At 42.9% G+C, this 20211-nt stretch overlaps 1 non-coding gene across 1 annotated transcript; it reads right to left on the bottom strand.

Annotated features, from left to right (window-relative positions):
• Positions 1-4115: 4115 nt before the first annotated feature.
• LOC150063067 (small nucleolar RNA SNORD93) lies at positions 4116-4182 on the bottom strand. The gene has a single exon (XR_016535757.1). It is a non-coding gene; the product is annotated as a small nucleolar RNA SNORD93 (small nucleolar RNA).
• Positions 4183-20211: the final 16029 nt, after the last annotated feature.

Genomic DNA, 20211 nt, shown 5'->3' with positions numbered 1-20211 from the left:
GATCTAATGATACCTTAGTCAACTTGGGTAAGCTTCAGCAAGCTCTGATAAAGAATGTCACTAACGAGGTGTGGTGATCTGTGCCTGAAATCCTAGGACTCAGGAGCCTAAGGCAGAAGGGTTGTGGGTTTAAGAACAGCCTTTAGTGAGACTCTGTCTCAAAAGTCAAAAATGCAGCCAGGTGCCAGTGACTGGCTCATGCTTGTAATCCTAGCTGGTCAGGAGACTGAAATCCAAGGATGGTGGTTTGAAGCCAGCCCTGGCAGAGAAGTTTGTGAGACTCATCTCTAATACAAAATAATAAATACAGACACCTATGTACACACACATAAGTGTGTGTGTATATAAAATACATATATATGTGTATATACATATATACATATATACATATGTATATATATATATATATATATAATTACCCCTTGTCTAGCATGCCTGAGGCCCTGAGTTCAGAAGAAAGCAAAACTTTATTAGGTCCCAGAAAACCACAAAAAGATAACCTTACACAGATCTGCTTTTTAAGACAGTCGAATAAAACAGAGGGAAGAGAATTTCATGGAACATTTTGCTTAATATAAGCTAGTTTTTAAAGAGTATTTTATACAAGTTCTGATATTTATGGTGCCAGTTTCCTCAGTTGCTCTCTCCTTCCATACTCAATTGCTCTCTCATAAAAAGTCCTCAAACTATATTACTACAGACACACACACACACACACACACACACACACACACACACACAGAGTGAAGGCTCACTCAGGAGACCATAACAATTCATTTCAATTCTTCACTAAGGAAGTTGAACTTAGGGGTAAGGATTGAGCTTTTATATGTACCCCAGGCTCTCCTTGAACTCTTGGTCCTCCTGCCTCTAGTCTCCTGAGTGCTAGGATTACAGGCCTGTGGACTACATAGGCTTGAAAAGTTATATTTCCATGAGATTTACCATGCCAAATCCTTTGGTCTTGATTACTCTAATGAGCACATACATGTTTGTGCAGAGTAGACATAGAACAGTGTCCAAAGCATTAAACTCTCCAGCAGCATGAGCAGAGTAGAATTTCTGCCAAGTTTTCTAAGTGCTGGCTCCCTACCCCTGAATCTTCTGGCCTTGAATAAAAATAGTTGTTTCTTTGTAAATTCTGCATTTTGAGTGCTAATCTTACTCTTCCTTTCCCTCAAGGTTCTCTTTAGTAGAACAGCATCTTTCTATGACACTGTGGGTTACTGTTTGTGTATTTCCATGTTTATTCCTATTCCTGTTTTAGACTAGTTCTAATAGAAATATAAAGCAACTTATATTTACATGATTTAAAATACTTTGTTCGACCCAGTGTACCCAATTATCAGTTTACTTGCAACCATTATAAAATTGAGGGTTTTATTTTCTTTCATATCCTTCATATCTAAATTCTAGGTTTTTTTGTTATTGTTGTTTTTACTTTTGCCAGTCCTGGAGCTTGACTTTAGGGCCTGAGCACTATTCTTGGGTTTTCTCAAGACCAGAGACCTATCACTGGAGCCACAGCAACACTTTGAGCTTTTTCTATGTATACGGTACCAAGGAATCGAACCTGGGTCTTTACGCATGCTAGGCAAGCACTCTACCAATTAGGTCAAATTCCTGGTCATTTTTTTAAAGGTCTACAACATACCAATTTAGAGCAATCACATTTCTGGTATTGCAGAGCCACATTTTGGCTGGTGACTGCCATATTAGAGAGGGGCATATTGAAGAGAAGCTTTAGACTGATGGTCAAAGCTCCACCAGTCTAGTCACCATAAAAGGCCTAAAAGTGACAGTGACCTTTTCTGCTATGGAATATGGCTAATACTTGGCCAATGTTAATGGAACTAGGTAAACCTCATTCCATCAGCTACCAGTCTGCTTGGCTCCCAGAAAACATATGCATCAAACAGATAAAAATGAGTGTTATGGTTTTGTCTCTTGACTCAGACTGAAAGGGAAGCTATTCTACTGGTGATGTAGATGGCGTGGGGCAGTGGAGGGACAGGCAAAAGGGCCCAGTGTACTTTAGACAAGGCCCACAAGGGGGCCTTCTAGCTATGGTTGCATAATCTAGGACTGATAATTCACAACTGGATCACAAGGGAATCAAAGCCTGTTTCTGAATATCTGGTAAACTTTGGAACTTTATGAGAATGACTTCAAATGCAGCAACCTCTACTGTTCAATCCTTGTTACCAAACACATGTTTTCCACTCCTTCCTGCAAAGAACTTGAGTTCATGAGAGAACATCCTAAGACTGTTTTCTATTTTGTAGTATTCAATTGCTGAAATCAACTTTGACAGCTGTTTTTTTTTTCTATTTAAAAGAGCAGCCAAGTTAGAGCACAAGTCTAATGGCTTAGTTTACTTCTGGGCTTTTAAAAATCAAATATGCAAAGTCACTTTGGGATGTGGTGATAGCAGACATAAATATTGGTTTCCTTGGTTTGTATGAATAAAATCTTTCAGCTATTGACCCACATAAGTAAAATTATCCCTACAAATAGAAGTCAGTAGAAATAACCAGCCTCCTGAGCCATGAATGCCTAATACCCAGATTTGCTTCTAAAACAGCTACTTGCTGCACTCAGGACTAAGGGACCCTCTAGAACCTTAGTTAAAAGGAGATATTCCCATTCCTGGCACAGCACACAACACAAAGGAGGAATGAAAGGGCAAGATTATAGTAGGCTTTCTTTGGGGAAATGGGGAGGTCACCTAAAGCCGGAAGTTTGTAAAATGTAATCCCAATATTTTAGTGAGCTCTTGCTAGGGATGATTCATGGTATTGGGCGAGACTGGAAACTAGCTCTAGCAATGTTTGATATGTCGTAATGATCTAAGCAGTGTGCAGGTATTACATTTCATCCCAATTTTTGATGGGGGCAGCACAAATAGCAACCGGTTTTGAAACCCCCCCAAAAAAACCACAAAAGGGAATAGCAGCATAACCTCATGCGAAGAATGCCTACCTAGCAAGTGTGAGGCTAGCCGTTCAAGCCTTCAGGTTGTCTATTGAACCTAATGTTCCTGCTTTCTTGGCTAGCCAAATTAGCCAAGGCTCTACTTGATTGGGATGGAATTCACCCAGTTAAGTCTGAATGTGCCAATTCTTTACATTTATTTGTTCTGCTGATACTGGTCTTGACCTGTATCACCTTCAGTTCAGGTTAAGGACTATTCAACCCCACTCCTCCACTTGCAATTTCTTTCCTGGTTCCTTACACATTATTTCTCCCAGATTGGGGTCAGCCCCAAATTTCTTAAACCTCATGAATAGCCAGAATTTCAATCACTGTTTTTAAGTAGCTTTACCTATTTCACAATGTATTTGAGCCATTTATATGACACGGGAAAAATGACAAGCACTGCTCTTCCAGTCAATAGTAAATACTTCCAAACCATCGCCCAAATTTCTCTGGAAATAAGACACCAGAAAGGATGTTTTTTAAAAGTATATTTATTGGACTATGAATTTACATTGAGTAAATTGGTTCTATCCCCACCAGTCATGCTGCAGATCGTAGCCTAGTGGTAGAGTGCTCGCCTTGCCCTAGGTTCGATTCCCTGGTCCCACATACTCTGTAAAAGCCAGAAGTGGTGCTGTGTCAAGTGACAGAGCACCAACTTTGAGCTAAATTGTTAAAGGACAGTGCCCACTCCAAGTTCAAGTCCCAAGACTGGCCAAAAAAAAAGAAAAAAAAAAAAACAAAGGAAAATCCCTTATAATCAATTTCTTGATCTCGTGGAATCAGGAGATGCTTCATTGAAGCAAATCTTTATCACTAAAATGATCTACTATAAAGAAATGTGAAAGCAATATAAAACCCAGTTGTAGGCAACTACAGGGAAGAGGCAGAAAATATTCAAAGATATTTCTAGATGTTAGGTCAGCCTGGTTTCCACCAATTAAAGGGATGAAGCCAAATCTGTTTTCGGTACCTTGTCTTGAGGATGTTACATTCAACACCAGACCTGAAAAAGAAATGATCACAGCAGGTACTTAGATCTGCAGCTTAATAAATCCCCGCTCTGGTTGAGGTCTTAGCAGAATGTATCAAGGGGTGATATGACTACATTTAGTTTAAGTTCCTGCTTATCAAGTTGGCCTCAGGTAAATCCTTTAACCCATCAGTGCAGATTGAGTCAGACTGAGTTCTCATCCTTGGCCAAGAAGCCGACATCACCATTAAGCAAAGGGACACATTTGGGCCATACATACCTCATGATCACCAGCACTCAATCCCACCGCGCCTGGTAAAAAATGGACCAGAGCTTTAGTTCCTCAAAACAATGTAATTTGCCATTATATCCCAGCCATTATGGGGGCCCCCAATCTGTGCAGCATTCAAGTCACCAGTACTAGGTGAATGGAGCCAGGAGTCAGCTCAATAACAGTGCAGAGACTGCACTCCACCTTCAGGGTCAGAACAGTCAGTCCATCCTTGGGTGGGGTTGTGCTTTTAAAGAGAAAGACCGCACTGTAGGTCTTTCCCATGTTACCTCACCATGCCCAGTCAATAACCCCAAGGATGAAACCACATGCAGGTGGTCGAGCAGGTTAAGCATTCTGTCAGTCGTGGGACTTGAACTTGGCCTGGGCATTGCCCCTGCACTCTTCAGCTCAAGGCTACCACTTCCACAGCACCATTTCCGGTTTTTTGGTGGTTAATTGGAGTCTCAAGGACTTTAGTGCCCAGGCTGGCTTTGAAACTGGGATCATCAGATCTCAGCCTCCTGAGTAGCTAGGATTACAGGTGTGAGCCACAGCGCCCAGCAAGGTTAAGCAATTCATTACAGCTATGGCCATTAGCTGCCTTCAATTAATAAAGAAAAATTGCTGCCCTTTAATAGAACTCCCTACAAAGCCCTGACCTCCAAATTTCTGACACTTGGGAGTTCTGATTTGCAGCTCTGAATAAACTGAAGCAAATAAAGATCCCTATACTCTCTGGGAATGCTCTTGGATTGAAGGGTTCTGTCCATCCAATTTTCTCTTTACATTAACATGGAACACTATCAGGTTTAGGAAAGAGAAAACAGTTTTGCAGAGCAAAACAATTAGCTCTGCAAGTATGTAAAAGGCAGTAGGAAACTTGCTTGTTCCGAGGTCGAGCCTAAGGGTAAAGATCAGTTTTTACAATCCTTAAATAAACCCTGACTCACTATTCAACACATTCCTGGGCCTGGCAGGGCGGCTGAAGTCTCCCAGCTGTCCAAGTTAAACTCATTTAAAATTCCTTCCCCTTTCCCTATGAAAAGGACACACATAGCGATTTGTACCAGCAATAAACACTCGAATGCTTTTGGATGCTCAGAAGGCAGATCCCTCCACGACACAAGGGCACTCTTGCTACATCTCGGCAGACATAATTAGGATTTAAATCTTTATCCAATGGTCCCGATCCCCCCGCCCAGCAAACCAAGACAGGCCATACCCACTGCCGCCTCCTCGCTGGGAGAGGCCTGTGGTGTGGCCGAGGTGGATCTGGGGGCAGAAAGTCATGGGATCCCGCGCTCTGCCTGACCATAACGATCAGCCCCCCAAAAGTCATCCCCAAGGCTTTCAAAAACTCAACTACCGTGCCAAGTGGGAACTGGCAAGCACTTGCGGTGTGAAGGGCTTGTGGGGGCGAAATCACCTCCGTTTTGTTGCTAACTCTACAATTACACTGCTCAGCTTGGAAACTCTGCAAGAAGCTTCAGACCTCTGATCTCATCCGCTTCCTAAACAGGCTCTCGGGTCGCCCGGCGTCCGGGGCTGGTGGGAGCTCCAGGGGCGCCGAGGGCCCGCCGGCCACCCCGGGCTCGGCGCCCTCCCACCCCAGGGGAACCTCAGTGGGGGCTTCGCTCCGGGAGGTGGTTGGCACCCGTGCAGGAAAGGGCGGTGGACGAGACCCGAGGCCACGTGGCAGGGCCCCCACAAGCGCAGAGGCAGGCCCGACTTACCGAAGAGGGCTGCGCGGTCGAAAGGGGAGGGCGTCCGACAGACCAAGTTTAAAACAGGCCTGAGTCGTCAGCACCGGGGATGAGGTGCAGCCAACCAAAAAGTTGCTGGAGCGCCCCGCCCAGAGCCCCGCCCGGCCCAGCGCCCTCCCCTCTCCCGCAGGCCCTCGCGCGCCCCCTGTCGGCCTCCGGCCCCTCTTGCGGTCAGTAGACTTGGGGACATCTGCCTGCTCGCCTGGCTAAGGGGAGGGAAGGGGCTCCTTTTTCCGCTGGCTTCTTAAAAGTTCTTTTCCTCTTTCTTCTTAAGGTCTCCAGCCACATCCCATTGTGCTTATTCCATTTGAAGACCCATAGGTAAGTCGAATTATGTAACCTGTGCCTAGAAACCCCGCGGCTATCTGCTTGCTTAGAACAATGGCTAACGTCTGTACATATCTTGTTCCCTAAAGGGCTCAACTCACCAGATTGAAGGAGGGGCGCATCTTGAAGGCAGGAAAAAAAAAATTCTATTGTCTGGAGGTCTAGGTAGCACTGTGTCCATAGCATGGGTGTTAGCGACTGAATCTTAGCCCCTCTCCAAAGACCCATTCAAATGCTGACTTGCAAGTACCCCCTTACTTGGGATCTTACTTGGAAATCGTTTTTGCGAATGTAATTAAGATGCGATAACTGTGTGAGCCTCCCTGCTGCAGATCCTCTGGCCCCTTAAACAAGGAAATCTGTGTGTGAACATAAACACACAAGAGAGCAGATGCGATGGACGCAGAGATTTGAGAAGCTGAGACAACACAGGATTTTCTTCATCGGGTTTCAGAGGGAATTTAGTTCTCCTGAGATCTTGCCTTTTGACTTAAGTCACCAAGTCATTTGTTTGGAAGGATGTTCTCTAAGGAACTCGGGATGACAGCTAGGAAGGGGAACAGGGAGGATTATGTCAGGATTATGACTGGTATCTCCTGTCAGCCCTGTTTCCCCAGGTCACTGCTGTTTGCTGCTAAATGCACTTGCTTGCACCTAACATGCTTTTAATGGCCATTATCCTTGACAGCCTATTCTGAATTCAGGCCTTGCAGAGTAGCATAAAGACAAGGACATCATGGTTGACAGACTGTGTGGAAAACATTTATAAACATGAAAGTCAGGAGTCTTTCCCAAAGATCTGCAGGCTACAGAAGCACTTCTGGACTCCACCTCCAGTCCCAAGGCCTCTTCTGACACTTGCTTTTACCCTGGGATTTTGACATTTGAGGCTTTCTAGGAACTGGAGCACTCAAGACCATTTTAGCTGCAAAGACTGTTCAGTGCAACAACTATTTATTGAGTGTCTGTTCCTTACCATGTGTTGTGAGTGATGCATGGGCAGACATGAAGTGGGATTATGGGGCATCTCAAGTAGAATGCCAGAGGATGTCACAAACCACTGAAACCAGCCTGTTAAGAGTGCAAGGAAGGCTTTCCTGAAGAGAGGGGCTGTAAGCAGAGTTTGCACTGTAAGCAGAAAGCCCATAGTATATAATGTTTAGGAGCAGCCCAGAAAATGAAGGAAAATAAAATCGTAGGAGATCTGAAGTTAGCTAGGATTTTTTTTTTTTGATAAATGGGAGCTAGCCTTAGATTATTCTCTAAAAGCAGAGGTATATGTGGGATACTTACCATCCCAGCATTAGCTAGGTAGAAGCAGAAGGACCACAGGTTCAAGTATAGCTAGTCCAAAGCAAGTTTGCCAGAGTCTATCTCAAAAAGGACTGGGGGACATGGCTTAAGTGGGAGAACTCTTTTCCTTCATATGATTCAATCCATTCTAGCACCACAACAAAGAGCAGCAGTAGAGCTAAAATGGGAGTTCTAGGAGAATTGTTCCCTTCTCTTCTGAATCCCCCAAATTTAACATAGTGCTTAACTGTATTTGGAAGAAATGACTTCAAGAATAGAAAGATTGCCATTTGTTCTCTGAAATGGAGGAACATTCATACTCTAAGACTTGGCAAGCCTCAAAAATTTCACCTTAGGTCATAACTGCATACATCAAGGGGGAAATTCTTTTCTGAATTCTCATTTATTATATACTACCCTAGAGATTGGTATATAGTAAATACTCACTAAAACTTGCCAAATTTCATGAATTTTTGTTGGTTTGTTTGTAGTGGGGCTGGGGATGGAGCCAAGGGCCTTGCATATATTGGGGAAATACTCTACCACTCAGTTAATCCTCAGTCCTCAAATTCCCTTTTGTCAGTTCCCACTGGGCTGCCTCACACATCCCTTGTGGAGTTTTTGGCACTTCTCTGGCAAGTTTTCTGGTTGTTGATGGGGAGCCTTTTCCTTCGGCTTCACATTTGTGTAGGGACTTCTGCCAGTTAGTGCCTACGGCCTCTCCCCATCCTTTTCTCATTGCTGGCCAGAGGAGAGAAGGCTTTCAGTAGCTTTCTGTGTTGATGGGAATAAACTGAGGTCGACCTGTTGACTCCCATTCTACCTTTGCCCCAGTTCTAAACAGAAATTGACTGAGTCCTCACTGATGTGGTGGAAGAAGCTCTGGACGCCATTGAGAGCAATCCTGGCTCAACATGCAGTCCATGGGGTACCTCATAAGTGCTACCACTTTGAAGTTGGTGCTTTTTGACAACCCAGGCTTCAAAAGTAATAGTCCTTGTGCACACTGCAGTGCCACCGCATTGTTATTCTCTCAGTGTAAATATGTCCTCACTGATGCTACCATAAATGCTGTCCACTGACCCATCTTTCTCTATGAACAGTAATATATTCAGAGAATGTGCAAGTCCACCCTTTTCCCATCGCCACCCAGGGCCAGTGGAAGGCAGTGGTGTGTGTGTGTGTGTGTGTGTGTGTGTGTGTGTGTGTAAAAGAGAGAGAGAGAGAGAGAGAGAGAGAGAGAGAGAGAGAGAGAGAGAGAGAGGTACATCTTGGTGTGTTGCAGCTTCTAGACCGATTATAAAGCAATGGCAAGCATTATTTACGATCTAAGTGCTCACGCCAGCCAGGTAGCATTTTAATTGGTGTCACTGGGCTATTTGCCATGTGTCAGTCACTGCAACAGCTTAGTCTTTTCCAGCAGCTGGAGATTTGTCTTCAAGTCAAGAGAAAATGTTGGCCCTTCACTGCAGCAGATTGGTTTCATCACCCACCTAAGCCTGGGTGCTGACTTCAGCAGTGCAGGGTGAATGTTTTTGTTTCAACATAGTTACTAAGCCAGCTGTTTCAAACCAGAAATCCCCTCAGGTTTGTAACTATCAACTTTAGTACTGTTGTTCATAGAACTTCTAAGAAATAATGGATAAAGTATAAAATGGAAGTTACATATTTGGTACAGCAACTATATCACCTTTACTACTTTAAGAATAATCTAGTTAAAAATTGCTGTTAAGCTGGGCATGGTGGCTCATATCTGTAATCGTAGCTACTCAGGAGGCTGAGATCTGAGGACTGTGGTTCAAAGCCAGCCTGGTCACTAAAGTGAGACTCTCATCTCCAATTAACCACCATAAAACTGGAAGTGGTGCTGTAGCTCAAAAAGTAGGGTGATAGCCTTGAGATGAAGAGCTCAGGGACAGCCCCCAGGCCCAGAGTGCAAGCCCCATGACCGACCAAAAAAAAAAAATTACTGTTAACTTCAAATAGAAAGGGAGTTTCAATTTAACATGTCCATTTACATGCGTAATACATCTTTATTCCAATCACCTCCTCATCACTCTCTCCCAGCTATATCTTCCCCCACCAGTCTTGTCAAGTTTCCTAGTTTTATTTTCATGTGTGCACATTAAGTGTTGTGAGTGAATACTATTTGCTGCTAAACTGGAATGAACTATCAGGACTATATTCGGGATCCTAACAGACCTATTATTTGTGAAGGAAGCAGTCTGAAAAAGCTTCATGCAGTATGACTCTGACTGCATAGTATTTTTAAAAGATAAGACTGGAGATACTGAGCTGATAAATAATTACTAGGGGTTGGGGAAGAAAGAATGAACAAATGGAACAGGGGATTTTTAGGGCAGACATAACAAGTTCTATGTCCTATGGACACAAGTCTTTATACATTTGTCAAAGATCATATAGTGTATAGGAGCATGACCTATAATGCCAACCATGGAATGGGTTGGCAATAAGATGTTGATGCTGGTTCACTAATGGTTGCAAAGATCCAGCTCCACTGTGGGATGCTGATGGCGAGAACGTCTATTTATGTTGAGGAGAAGAATGTGGACACCCCATGCTTTCTGCTCAGTTTTGCTGGGAATCTAAAATGACTCTGAAATATCAAGTCTTAAGGCAATATGATCACCCATGAGAGTTGCTTATAAAAGACATACCTTCCCTCTTCAGCTGCCTTCTGTTGTCTATGCAAGTTACTCAGTATCTTAGGAGAAATTATTTTTCTGTCAAGGGTCATTTGGATACAGATAACATTATTTCAGGACATATGGAATTACCAATACAGGAAGGTGGCCAACAGACAGCTGACAAAAAGCATAGCAGAAACATATAGGTCTGTCCTGTCAAGTACCAGCTGATTGAGGGGTGGAGGAGGACAGCGGGCCCCACTTATATAGCCTATGGGCCTGACTTTCCTCACCCTGCTAGGGGAAGCAAAACCCTGTTGGGAGCTGCCCTATCAGAGGTCCACATGGCACGGAACAGAGGTCTCAGGCCAACAATCAACTTGGATCTGAGCTTGCCTGACCATCACATGTGCAAATTTGGAAGCTGATTCTCCTCTGTGGAGCCTTGTAAGATTTTCCATGACACTTCACTAGCAGTGTTGACTGAGATTATGAGCCAAAGGCACTGAGTTAAACTCTGTGAGCTCTGCTTACCACTGAAGCTGGCAGATAAAGCAGTAGACATCACCTCCCAGCTTCAGAGACTTAAACTCAGAGCCCTCAGCCCTGTGTCCATACATCACAATTTCTCACTTAATGGCTAATTAGATATTCATGATTAAATTAGGGCAAACTTTTCCTCCACTAACATTGCTATGAATTTTGTATGCAATTACTAGTGTTCAAAAGGAAGAAAATATTGTCAAAGAGTAAACTCCAATCACAGTGACCTCCTATGTCATTCTTACGGTCAGTTAATGATTTCATGTGAGTGCATGTAATAGATATGAGGGGCTTGAGTAAGTAGCAATTCTATTTTCTTCACATAACATTTTTGAATTGGTACAGCCATCCTTGTAATTTGGCTTTAGCCTTTCAACTCCACTCCTCCTCACCACAAGATGACAGCTGTATCTCTACTCTGTCATTTGCATTCCATGCAAGGAACTGAGAAGGGTGCCCAGAATGTCAACTGAGGTAACACTTTTAAAATTTGCTTTCTCTTAATTAGCAGATAAAGAATTAACATCTAGAAGAAATGCAGATGGCTAAAAAATACACGAAGAAATGTCCTATATCTTAGGCCCATGAATTTGGCCTAGTGGTAGAGTGCTTGTCTAGTATGCACAAAGACCCAGGTTTGAGTCCTTGGTACCATAAAAATAGAAAAAGCTGGAAGTGTGTTGTAGATCTCTAGCCTTGAGAAAAACCCAAGGACAGTGCTCAGGCCCTGGGTTCAAGCTCCTACAACTGGCAAAAAAATATATCCTACATCTTTAGCCATAGAAGAAATGAAAGATTCTATTTCACCTCAGTAAGAATGGCAATCATCAAGAAAAGAAAACAACAACAACAAATGTTGGTGGGGATGTAAATTAGTGCATCTGCTATGGAAATCGCTATGGAGATTTAATCAATCAACCAATCAAACAAACGCAAAATAGATCTACCTTATGACCCCACCATACCACTACTGTGTATATCTTTGAAGGATAATAAACCAATATATAAGAAGATACCCGCATACTTATGTTTATTACATTTAGCGTTATATATTTATAATAGCCAAGTGGTGCAACCAGCTGAGGTCCCCATAAAGATGAACACAGTAATATATATCGTGGAATATTACACAGCCAGAAAGAATAATGAAATCATGTTATCTGCAGGAAAATGCATAGAATTGGAGAACATCATCTCGTGTGAGATAAATCAAACTCAAAAAGGCAAAATAGATGGAGGGTGAATGATTTTGAAATATGGTCCCGCCAGGAACAAAGCAGTTAATAACTTTGGGGTGCTTTTATAGACAAGAAGAAATGACAAGCAGCAATGGAGAAATGGAGATAAGTGCTCTGCAATGCAATTTCTTACTATTGTACAAGAAAAAACTGTATTCCAACTCCTTGCTTCATGTTTCCATTTTAAACTGGTAGGCGTTCAGGTAAGTACAGAGCTTGTACAGAATTGAGAGTACTCATGCAAAAGAGTTCCCCCAAGCTGAATCTCAGGGAGAGTGATTGAGATGGAACCTAATTGCAGAAGTTTCCTTAAGGTGCATTTGTATGTGACTGTTCAACATTGCCGAGTTTAAATTTCAAGGGTGGTAGAGATTGTGACTGCTTGATTTCAGCATACAAAACCTAGGCTGCCTGAGCTACATGCAGTTATTGCCATTCGATGTACAAATAATGATATCTAATGTGTACTGGCTTTGATTGCACTGTCCATTCTGATTAAGGAGTATTTATGATCACATTTGGAAACCTGGACATAGATGCCGGGCCCTTCCAAACCTCTGATTACAGCCAAGCCCCCAAATGGCTGCTCCAAAAATCAGGCTTTTAGCTTTAGAAAAATTAGAGTAGGGGAAAAAAAAAAAGAAGGATCCTTTTGTTCTCTGCTGAGAAGTACAAGAAGTATATTTAGCTTCTGCTTGCTGACATGTGTTAGCCTGTGTGTGTGCTTGATTCTCAGCCTTAGAGAAAAGCCCAAGCCCATGGAGCTCCCTTTAACTACTGTTCCAGGACATTTCTCCTCTCCTGGCCCCAAGTGGCCTGCAAGCCACAGTGTTGCAGTGTTACACAGAGGGCACCTTCTCTCTATTGCTCTTGTGGCCACCACCCTCCTTTCGGGATGATATTTGTCTGAGTACATTCACAGGGTGCCCAGGGGCCTGTACAGGTACTCAAGTCCATTTCTTCAGATGCCATCATCTAAACAGACTCTTGAGGGAAATGTGCAATCTATTTTTGCTGTGGACAGTCTTTTGGATTTCTGCTTTCCCTTTCCTCCTCTCCAGATGGCATCAGCCATGTGGGATATGGGTAGAGAGCAGCTGGCACACATCCCCTGTACACACCAGCCTCTGCTGTAGTGTGAGCTGTCCTTGGGACAGTGGCTGCAAAGATGCCATTGCTCACAGTCCTAGCTCCTCTCTGGTGTTTGCTGCTGACCTCTGGGATCCAGTCACTTGCTCTCTTGGCTTGGATATACCTTGCAAATCTTCCATGGCTAAAAGTCTGTGGAAGGGAGAGAAGGAGGTGGGAGAAAGAGAATGAGAGAGAGAGAGAGAGAGAGAGAGAGAGAGAGAGAGAGAGAGAGAGGGAGAGAGAGAGAGAACGCTCATGCTTAGGCACATACAGCAGGCAGGTATTTTCCATCTGACTTTTCCTGCTCTCTTTCTCCTTTTTGGTGGCTGACCTTGCCTGTGTGGCTCCCTTGAGGACTGTCCTAATGAAACAAGAAATCCCCACAGTTCTGGCTTTCCTCACTGGCCTCCTGATCTCCCTTGCTGCTACCTGCTGGCTAGAGAGCTTCATTATAAATCATCTCACCAAATATACCCTGCACAACTACTAACAGCAGGAGTTTCTTTCTTTGTCTTTGATCAGAGGCTCAGAATCCAAAGCCATCTCTTGAATTTGAATCAGATTTGAAGCATGATGATTTTTTTTTTGTCAGTCCTGGGGCTTGAATTCAGGACCTGTACACTGCAATTGTTTTTCTCTTCTGAGGCATAATGCACATTTGCTATTGTGTAATGCTTTTTAAGAACTTTTAATTAGAAGACAGTTTGAGGAAAAGCAGATGCTTCTACCTGACCATGGGGGCAGGATACATAAAGACTAACAGCTTACTGCCCCGACTTTATCCCATCTGCTGCTCTGCTTATTCCCTAGAGAACTGGGCTGTTTGGACTTTAATTCCTTGAAGTTGTTTCCTGGAATTGTGACCTACTTACTGACTTTCAAAGGTATAGTCTGGTTCTCTTCCTGCCTGTGCATTCCGCTCATCTAACAGCCTCAGTCTTATTCTTCTCTTCTTTCTCCTCCTCCTCTTTTTCCTTTTCTTCCTCTCCTCTCCTCCATCCTTCTTCTCTTCTTTTATGTCCTCCTTTTCAGTCAGGGTCTCACTATGAAGTCCAGGCTTGCATCAGCTTGGGATCCTCCTTTTTCTGTTCCTAGGGTGCTGGGATTACAGTCAGGCATACCTGTCCTCTTTCTTGCCCTCTGGGTGTTTTACGTATAATCTTTTTCTGGTGTGTTCTCCCTCTGCATTCTCTTCCTTGGGGGAATTGTTCCTTCTGCATCTACCTTGCCCTCCACATCCCATCTTCAGTCTCTTCTTGTCTACAGTTGGCCTCTAACTCACCCACTCCTTTTTAGCTTCTAATTTTTGGAGTTCTAGAGATTCCTTCCTTTCTTTTCACTTAGTTCAGTCTCATATTTTGAACCTATCTCAAGGAAAATTTCTACCCTAGTTCAAGAACTTTCATTCTGGCTGGGAGAAGCTTTCTTCCCTGAGCACATGGTATCTCTGAATGTTCTTTCAGAGCATATTGGAAGGCAAGGCCCTAAGCCGTGATGGTGGCACATGCTATAGTCTCAGTAAGAGCAGACAAAGAAACTGGCAAGGCAATCAGGGTAAAAGGTTCCCTTGCATTGAGCCTCTGCCTTACCCACAATGTCCTGGAGCAGATGCAGAGCTTTGTGTTGGTTTGCACTGGTTTCCCATGCCCACCAAATTCCACAATGGGGACAAAAAGGACCCAATAAGAAGGACTGTACACACAAAGACATCAGTTTTGTCCTGCATATAGATGCAGGTCCGCAGACATCACCATAGACTTCAGCAGCCCTGTATGCACAGCGCTGGACATCAGGCCTTTGCCCATTGCTTCTGGAAGACTTGCCTGTGATTTGACCTAGAGGTGTGTGCTAGACCTGGTATCTACTCAAAGGGGCTCATGCAGGCTGGGTAGAGCCTCTGGGAACTGATATGTCACATGGGCTGTCCAATGATCTTGAGTCACTTAGGTCACCTAGAGACTTCTTATTAAGCATCCTAGGGTGTGCCATTTCTTGGGACCTCTCCTATCTAGCAGGAACTCTGTTTATCTTTTCCTTCAATTAATCTTTATTATTTTTCTTTTCTCTCTGTGTTGTGGACTCATTTTTTGAGAACACAGAGACAAAGGACCCAATTAGGTATTGCAGTTTTCAAATATCAGCACTAGGAAGACTGAAGGATAGTGAGTTCAAGATCAACCTAGGCTACACAGTGAGATCTCTCTCTCTCTCTCTCTCTCTCTCTCTCTCTCTCTCTCTCTCTCTCTCTCTCTCTCTCTCTCTCTCTCTCTCTCTCACACACACACACACACACACACACACACACATTCAGAAATGACAATAAGATAGATACAAAGTCCAGATTTTTCCTCCCTCAGGCCATTATTTGGAGTTACGTTTCTTACAAGCAACTTTGTGAATGTCTTCCCTGAGACAAAGAGCAGGTTTGCCTTTGCTTACAGTTAAACAGTAAACCTGACCTCCACAGTGCTCCTTTTCCAAAACTGATGTCTTTGTCCCTTTTGTCCCCATTATGGAATTTGGGGGCCATGGGAAACCAATGTAAACCAACACAAAGCACTGGCTATGTCTCTCACCACATATAATAAAGTCTCTAGTCTCTGACCTAGTAGCACCTCTGTCTTTTGAAAGACTAACTTGTGTTATGAAGGTAAATTAAGACACAATAAAATTTTTTTTGGGGGGGAGCAGGCATTTGGCCTAGTGGTAGAGTGCTCGCCTAGCATGCACAAAAACCCAGGTTCGATTCCTCGGAACCACATACATAGAAAAAAGAGCCAGAAGTGGTGCTGAGGCTCAAGTGGTAGAGTTCTAGCCTTGAGAAAGTCCAAGGATAATGCTCAGGCCCTGAGCTCAAGCCCAGGACTGGCAAAAATAAATTAATTAATTAATTAAATTAAAAAAAATTTTTGTCAGTCATTGGGCTTGAACTCTGGGCCTGGGTGCTGTTCCTGAGCTCTTTAGCTCAAGGCTACTGCCCTACCCCTCGAGCAACAACACAACTTCCAGTTTTCTGGTGGTTAATTGGAGATAAGAGTCTCCTGGACTTTAGTGCCCAGGCTGGCTTTGAACCATGAGCCTCATATCTCAGCCTCCTGAGTAGCTAGGATTACAGGCATGAGCCACTGCACCTGGCTAGACACAATGAAATTTTTGAGGGGTTTACTTAGCAAACAGTGATGTATAAATTGGGCAACACCAGAATGGGTTCAAGACCTCTACTGTGTAGAAGTGCCAGGGAGTGGATGTGTTCAGATGAGAAGGAACCATTTGACTGGTCACAGTGATACAGTTGTCTTATTTGGTCATGCCCGTTGGAAAGTCTCTAGTTATTATTATAAACTGCCTCTGATTGACAGGCTCAAGTTCTGTTTTTCTTTGATGTTGGCATTTATAAGAAAGAAATGGTGGCTGCAGGGTGCCAGTGGATTACTGGTGCATGCCACTAGTTCTTAACTAGTGCCACTTCTAAGACCTAAGGGAAGCATTCCATTTTGATGTTGCTAGGCAACCAGGTTGCTTCATTTGCTTTACATGGCTTCTGAACATGACTTTTCCCATGGTAACGCCTCCCTCCATGCCCCCTTTCTCACCTGGTATTACCACTGTTGGCTTATACTAGTCTTTCTATAGGTTTAAACAGCATATTTTCATTTTTTTTCTTTGCTAGTCCTGGAGCTTGAACTCAGGGCCTGGGCACTGTCACTTTTTTTTTTTTTTATTGTCGGGGTTATATATAGAGGGGTTACAGTTACATTTGCCAGGTAGTAGGTGCAATAGTTCTCACACATTGATACCCCTCTTCATGTTTTGGTCCACATTTCCCTCCCCCACCCCTCCCAATCATCTTGTTTTCCCCTCTTCCGTTTCCTATTTCAAATAAACAAATAAATGTATATACAATATAACAGGTAACAAAGTCAGACACAGTAACAATATAAGATTAATCAAAGGGCAAAAAAAGAGAAGAGAAATAACATAGTACATTAAGAACAAAAATCACACAAGCTATTGTTTCCATATCCTAGAGATCCTTTCAGCTGGTGGGCTGTGGGTGGCTCATGCCTGTTATCCAGCTACTCATGAGGCCGAGATCTGAGGATCAAGGTTCAAAGCCAGCTTTGGCACAAAAGGATCTGAGACTTATCTCCAATTAACCTGTAGAAAATGGGAAGTGGGGCTGTGGCTCAAGGGTAGATCAGAGGCCTTGAGCTGAAGAGCTCAGGGACAGTGCCCAGGCCAAGTTCAAGCCCCATGACCCTCCTCCCCACAAAAAAAGATCCTTTCATTTAGTCTCATAACCTTATGTACTTAGGTTATGAGATTTTGTAATCCTGTGCTAGGAGAGTCCTAGATGTGTATAATTATTACAAATGAGGGAAACCATTGAGCCTATGTTCCTTTGGGTTGGACACTTTTTTCCTAATGTTAGTGCTCTGCCATTTGAGCCATAGCACCTCTTCCAGCTTTTTCTGTGTATGTGGTACCCAGGGCTTTATGCATGCTAGCTGAGCACTCTACCACTAAGCTATGCTCCCGGCCCTACTTATTGTCCAGTCCTATGGTCCTGTTCTTTAAATGGAATCTGGAACATCTCTTGGAATCTCATTGTAAAATGTTGCTGATCTACTCACCCCCTAACCTCTCCACGGCCTAGGGTACCCAACTGGAATCCTCTACGCTTGTCCCAAATGTCCCTAAGTCATTTCACTGCCTTGATCTAGTTCAGGCAGTCATGATATATAGTTCCACATTCTGATTAGAGACTAACATCTGTAGAGAATCTGCTGTATACTACCAGTGATGGTTAATCTTGATTGTAAACTTGGTTGAATTAAGAAATGCCTAGGAAGCTTGACAATGGTGGCTCATGCCTGTTATCCTAGCTACTCAGGAGACTGAGATCTAAGGATCTGGGTTCAAAACCAACCTCAGCAGGAAGGTCCACGATACTCTTATCTTAAAGTAACCACCAGAAAACCAGAAATGGTCTGTGGCTTAAAGTGGTAGAGTGCTAGCCTTGAGTGAAAAAGTTCAGGGACAGCACCTAGGCCCTGAGTTCAAGCTCCATAGCCAACAAGAAAAAGAAATAGAAGAGAGAAATGCCTAGGAGATTAGTAAAACAAACCTCTAGTTGTGTCTTTTTTTCTCAGTAGGTTAGTGGGAAAGGTTTTGTTGCGTATACCTTTGCCTTATTTTCTTCATTTCCATTTTATTTTTCATTATTGAGCTTTGAACCAGGGCTTGAGTGCTTTTCACTCAGGGCTAATGCTCTACCACTTTAGCCACAATTCCATTTCTGGGATTTTGGTGGTCAATTGGAGATAAGAATCTTATGGACTTTACTGTGTAGGTTGGCTTTGAATTGCAATCCTCAGAACTCAGCCTCCTGAATAGGTAGGATTACAGGTGTGAGACACGGATACTTGGATTCCATTCTAATTTATAATAAACATTATTTCATATTTCATATCAGTATGGCATGTATAAAATATACTTGACTTAATTTAAAGACCCTGGATTTGTTAAGTCTTAGGTTGGGTGGTTATTTCACCTGTGGGACCTTGTGCTTTTTGTGTTTGTAGACTGAAAACCAGATTTCTAGGTTTGTGTTAAGACTTAACTTTATGTCCAACAAGACAGTCTTAACTCTCCCAAAATAGTTGAATCCTTGCTGTAAGAATATGATGTTCCTCTTTGCTTTCCTATCTTTGCCTTCCTTTTCCATTTGAGATAAAGCATCAAAGCACAGTCACGCAAGCAGAAAAGCTGATAGCTATATTTGCATCCCTGCCTTTCCATCAATGCTTTATTTAACAAGGCATCATATCCTCATTTCCATACCTGTGTTGAAGTTCAGGCACTTACAACCTCTTATTTCCACTTCCACCTTTTATGCTTTTCTATCAGTCTTGAATGTATTTTTATGTGGTAGTAATCTCAATCATCATAAAATTTTGCGCTGTCGATTAGTTAAACCTTTAACCCTGTTGATACATTGACTATATAGAAGTGCGTTTAAAAAAGCTACACATCAGTAAAGATCAGTAGTAACAATGATTATTTTTCTGTTAAACAGTAAGGTTGCTTCCAGGTCTTAAAGCCTATTGCAATAATTTCCTTGATTAGTTATTTTCCACTTACATTATTAAAAAAACATTTATTTGTATTAGTAGTTGTACAAAATCGTTTCATTTCCAGAAGTCAGGCTGTTACAATGCATCTTGATTGATGTCGCCCTCTCCATTTATATTTACACTCCACTTACACTCTTTTTTTTTTTTTTCCAGAACTGAGGACCGAACTCAGGGCCTTGCACATGCCAGGCAAGGGCTCTTCCGCTGAGCTAAATCCCCAACCCCTCCACTTATACTCTCTTGATGTAAGAAATCAAATCATGTGATAGAGCAATATCCATGAGCAAAAAAGCCAAGAGAGATGATTAGGTCCTGAGTTCAAGACCCAGTCTGGAGCAAAAGAAAAGAAAAGAAAGAAAGGAAGGAATAAAAAAGCAAGAAAAGAAATGGGAAAACGTAAGACCACAGTAAACTGGCCATTCCTTCCAAGTGTCAAGAGTTGTTTTAAGATAAATTTTGAGAAACCTTTCTGGTTAACATCACCACTGGTGGGTCTAATGAATGGATCACAATGAAAAATTGAAACAAGATACTATTATCTGTGGGACAGTGAGTTTTCACTTTGGGCAAGCCTTGCACAATAAATAACTCTTCAGGGGGAACTCCAGAAAGGTTTTGAATGTTCCAATTTCCATGCCATGGAACATTGAAGGGAAAATGTTTAGAGAAAGTCAATATGATGTTCCCTTTGGAGAAAACAAATAAAAATTGCCCTGCTAGCTGACCTATATGAACAAGTGCAGTCTTGCAGTTAGTTCATAGTTGGGCTAGTTGGACTGGTGCAAACTCATATTTTATTTTATTTTTTGTTTGTTTGCCAGTCCTGGGCTTGAGCTCAGGGCCTGAGCACTGTCCTTGGACTTTCTCAAGGCTAGAGCTCTACCACTTGAGCCTCAGTACCACTT

This window comes from Megascapheus bottae, chromosome 5, assembly GCF_031878675.1.
Source record: "Megascapheus bottae isolate mThoBot1 chromosome 5, mThoBot2.hap1, whole genome shotgun sequence".
In the NCBI taxonomy this organism is placed as follows: domain Eukaryota; kingdom Metazoa; phylum Chordata; class Mammalia; order Rodentia; family Geomyidae; genus Megascapheus; species Megascapheus bottae.
The sequence above is the reverse complement of the archived record's forward strand: the minus strand, read 5'-3'. Positions and strand labels throughout refer to the sequence as shown.